The sequence below is a fragment of the Oncorhynchus tshawytscha genome, linkage group LG14 (genome assembly GCF_018296145.1).
Source record: "Oncorhynchus tshawytscha isolate Ot180627B linkage group LG14, Otsh_v2.0, whole genome shotgun sequence".
NCBI classification, from domain to species: Eukaryota; Metazoa; Chordata; class Actinopteri; order Salmoniformes; family Salmonidae; genus Oncorhynchus; species Oncorhynchus tshawytscha.
In genome coordinates, this window is record NC_056442.1 from 50,733,662 (window position 1) to 50,738,796 (window position 5,135).

Consider the following 5,135-nt stretch of genomic DNA (forward strand, 5'->3'; position numbering starts at 1 on the left):
AACAACCACCACCAACCACCACCACCCAACAACCACCACCACCACCCAACAACCACCACCAACACCCAACAACCACCACCACCACCCAACAACCACCACCACCACCACCACCCAACAACCACCACCACCCAACAACCACCACCACCACCCAACAACCACCACCACCACCACCACCACCACCACCACCACCACCACCCAACAACCACCACCACCACCAACAACCACCACCACCACCACCACCCAACAACCACCACCACCACCCAACAACCACCACCACCACCCAACAACCACCACCACCACCCAACAACCACCACCACCACCCAACAACCACCACCACCCAACCACCACCACCACCACCACCACCACCCAACCACCACCACCACCACCACCCACCCACCACCACCACCACCACCACCCAACCACCACCACCCAACCACCACCACCCAACAACCACCACCACCCAACACCACCACCACCACCACCACCACCAATAAAACCTTTACAACAAGAGCCACTAACGGAGTCGATTCTCCAGATTCCTATTTTTTGTTTCTCTCTCTCGCTCTTTACTATAAAATCCCAATGAAACACGTTACAGAGTGCAAGTGAAGCCCTTTAAATGATCCAGTGTCATTGCGTGTGTGTGTGTGCGCGCGCGTGCGTGTATTGCGAGTGTGTGTTGTACGGATCTGCCTTATCGTGCATCTATGCTGCCTTTCGCTGAGCTTCTAATGTTGGACCATAGATAGACACAGACCATACAGTATCTCCAGTGTGTTGAGGAACAGACTTATAGCTGCAGTGTTTGTGGGTGTGTGAGAGAGAGAGAGAGTTCACTGTCTCACAAGTTTAACACAACTCCAATCAATCAGTCACCCAAATGTCTAATTAATGTGTGTAACTACTGCTCAGTGAAGCCGGAGCAACAACTCACCCTCAGCACGTCATTTGTGTTTGTCAGGGCTTACATACTGTATATGTGGAAGAATTAAGGCCATACATGTGAATATATTTCTTAAGAGGGCATGCATATGAATTTATTCGTTAGATGAATGAACTGGTTTGGCGCCTGGGGCGTACAGGTTAATATATTTGTTAGGTGAGTGGGGTATGAGTGGGACTGCATATAGGTTCATATATTTGTTAGGTGAGTGGGGTATGAGTGGGACTGCATATAGGTTAATATATTTGTTAGGTGAGTGGGGTATGAGTGGGACTGCATATAGGTTAATATATTTGTTAGGTGAGTGGGGTATGAGTGGGACTGCATATAGGTTAATATATTCGGTAGATGATTTGCCCTCAGGATGTCTGTTTGTCTGACTTTCCTGACTTTCCTATCATGTTGTTGTACAGATTTTAACTCTTCAAATGACATTCAGGTAGGCTGGCGATCTGAAGCCTTGCTCTAGTGCTGTATACCTGTGAACTCTGACCCCTGAGGAACACAGATTAACTTCCTCTTTTCCCCTGTTGTTGTTATTGTTGTTTTCCTCCCTACCATTCCAGATCTGCCTTCTTCATGTGTGTGTTGATGATGATGCAGAAACTCTGATGTAGATACAGTCTGATCTTAAATTATTACTTTTGACAGTTGTCTCTCATAAGTTTGTTTTATACGTTAGCGTTTTTCGTGTCGGCCAGTCAGAGCTCCGTCATGTGCCAATCCCCGTCTCCACGGAAACGCAGGATTCTTACCTGTGATGTAATCTCATAGGCTATATATAAATTCTGTAAATAACAGTTTATGAAGTGTTACTTGATTCTATGTAATTATTACGATGAGGACTATTTTAATTACTTCATGTTATTTGCTGTGGTTGTAGTTAAATCATCTTATTCTCTCATTTCCATTGTGTTATTGAAGAACCCATAAGTTGTAGGGCTACAGATCAAACAGAAGGGGAGAAATGATACGTCAACATTAAAGTGGATTCTAATTCTGACAACTGAAGCAAGACTGAAGTTGAGGAAGTATTTTGTTTTTATTGTAGAAGGTGTAGACCAGTGTTGGTCTGTGTGTCTCTAAATGCTATATAGATAGAGGGCAGGTAGACCCTTCTGGAAAAAGAACACAAAGATTACTTTTTAAAAAAAATAAATTTGGTTAAAGGAGAGCTGTTGCCTGCTCAAATTCATGTTCCACACCATCATACAGTATTGACTACACACTAACACACACACTTACACTAGCACACCAACGAATCCATGAGCTGGCAAGGTAACAAGAAATATGTCGTTCTGCCCCTGAGCAAGGCAGTTAACCCACTGTCCCCCGGGCGCCAAAGACGTGGATGTTGATTAAGGCAGCCCCCCCCCCTCACCTCTCTGATTGAGGGGTTGGGTTAAATGTGGAAGACACATCTCAGTTGAAGGCATTCAGTTGTACAACTGACTAGGTATCCCCTTTCCTTTCCTTTCTCTTCCCAACACACACACACACACACACACTCTTGAGCCCAACAATGGCAGGAGAGTTTCACAGCCCCCTAATCCCAAATGCAGAGGCCTTTAAAGCCCCAATTAGGCTGATCCCTGTCCAGAGGTCATTACAATACAGTACCCCATGGATATTCAAAATAACAAGTACAAAACAGCTCATAAAGGACAATCCAGAGACACTATTTGCTGCTACAAAGAAGGGAACTTAAGTAACTTAATTGTCCACACAGACCATCCCCTGGCATGGTGCTATATTAACACAGACCATCCCCTGGCATGGCACAGTGCTATAAGAGCACACTACCCCTATGCCAAGAGAGAGGGTATTGGTCCAGGGTGGAAACTCACAATACTAGACACTGAGGAAATTGAAACAACCTCTGTCAACGTGTACAAGTCTGGGACAGTAATGGTGCAGGGCATCCTCATGCAGTTCTAGCAAGACTTTAACAGGATCAAAGAGAGAGCACAGAAAGGGAAAATCTCTCTCTCTGTAACGACAACCCCCCCACATCCACTGAGGACACAAAATCCAGAAATCACTGACTCAAATGGCAAATACATTCAGGAGAATAACACTTTTCCCCCAAACACAAAGTGGCTAAACTCTGGTGTCCAAACAGTAGGCATGTCCTGGAGCTGTTGTCAGAGGACAAACAGTAGGCATGTCCTGGAGCTGTTGTCAGAGGACAAACAGTAGGCACGGCCTGGAGCTGTTGTCAGAGGACAAACAGTAGGCATGCCCTGGAGCTGTTGTCAGAGGACAAACAGTAGTCATGCCCTGGAGCTGTTGTCAGAGGACAGACTAGGGTCCCCCAGCCACATCATAATTCACACCGGCACAAATGACCTGAGGGCCCAGCAGGAAATGGTGTCAAAGGGAGTGATTGAAAAAGCTTCTTCCACTTTCTCCAATGCACAAGTGGTTATCTCCACCTTGCTACCAGAGAAGATATTCACTCTGCTACCATACAGTGGGTGAATGCAAGCATTTCACATGACTGTGCCTCAACACCTAATGTCTACCTGACCCACCACTTCACCCTGGACTTGAACAGCCTTTACAAACAGGTCCACTTCTACAAGGCAGCAAATCCAACTTTTTTCAGGACCCTGAAGGACGTCAACCTCAACCGCAGCCCCAGCACCTCACACAGAGCAACAGAAGCCCCGCCCAGACCAGTGAGACACCCTCCTGAAGGACCTGCACTGAGAGAACCAACGCCAAGAGGACTTACTGTACACCCAGACCATAGCTTTACCAGCCACACCCCACCCAGCTGAGACCACCTCAAACAAACATTTCCCGGGACCGTGCATTTCCTGGGACTGTGACTCAAAACCTAATGTCTACCTGGGCCACCACTTCACCTTGAACTTCAACAACCCTTTATAGACCCCCCTACCACCCACCCCTGCAGCAAGGACCTCAACATAACAGCTGCACATACTGTATGCCCAGAACGTGAGCAGAGCAACAGGCCCAACCCCAGTAATGAGACACCCCCCAAGCCCCATCCTGCAACCTAAGAGGTATGTATCAGATGCTCAACATGCTCTGCTCACAGCTACTGTGATGGTCCGGGCATAAACCACACAAAAACAACACTAGACACGATGGAACACAAAGCTTTTACTATCTCATCCTGGAATATACAAGGTCTGAGGTCATCTGCCTTTAGCCCAAAGAGCAGGAACCCGGACTTCATCAAAGAAATTGGAAATACAGACAATGTCATCCTACAAGACACCTGGTATAGAGGAGATGGACCAACTGGTTGCCCTCTAGGTTACAGAGAGCTGGTAGTCCCATCCACCAAACTACCAGGTGGGTGGTATAGAGGAGACAGACCCACTGGTTGCCCTCTAGGTTACAGAAAGCTGGTAGTCCCATCCACCAAACTACCAGGTGGGTGGTACGATGGAGACAGACCCACTGGTTGCCCCTAGGTTACAGAAAGCTGGTAGTCCCATCCACCAAACTACCAGGTGGGTGGTATAGAGGAGACAGACCCACTGGTTGCCCTCTAGGTTACAGAAAGCTGGTAGTCCCATCCACCCAAACTACCAGGTGGGTGGTATAGAGGAGACAGACCCACTGGTTGCCCTCTAGGTTACAGAGAGCTGGTAGTCCCATCCACCAAACTACCAGGTGGGTGGTATAGAGGAGACAGACCCACTGGTTGCCCTCTAGGTTACAGAAAGCTGGTAGTCCCATCCACCAAACTACCAGGTGGGTGGTATAGAGGATACAGACCCACTGGTTGCCCTCTAGGTTACAGAAAGCTGGTAGTCCCATCCACCAAACTACCAGGTGGGTGGTATAGAGGAGACAGACCCACTGGTTGCCCTCTAGGTTACAGAAAGCTGGTAGTCCCATCCACCAAACTACCAGGTGTGAAACAGGGAAGAGACTCAGGGGGTATGCTAATGTGTTATAGAGGAGACCTAACCCACTCTATTACATTAGTCAAAACAGGAACATTTTACATCTGGCTAGAAATTACTAAAGAAATGATCTCAACAGAGAAAAATGTCCTCACGTGTGCTACCTATATCCCCCCTATAGAATCCCCATACTTTAACAATGACAGCTTCTCCATCCTAGAGGGGAGATCATTATTGTAGGTATTGCCTTTACCTCTCTTATCCTACCTCATTTGCACATGTGGTATATCAATTTTTCTACTGTA

The 5,135-nt window shown here is 47.2% G+C and overlaps 1 long non-coding RNA gene across 1 annotated transcript; it reads left to right on the forward strand.

Moving 5' to 3' along the window:
- The first annotated feature begins 435 nt into the window (after positions 1 to 435).
- On the forward strand, positions 436 to 2,117 carry LOC112239241. Its single transcript, XR_002951778.2, has 2 exons — positions 436 to 1,226; positions 1,275 to 2,117. It is a non-coding gene; the product is annotated as an uncharacterized LOC112239241 (long non-coding RNA).
- Positions 2,118 to 5,135: the final 3,018 nt, after the last annotated feature.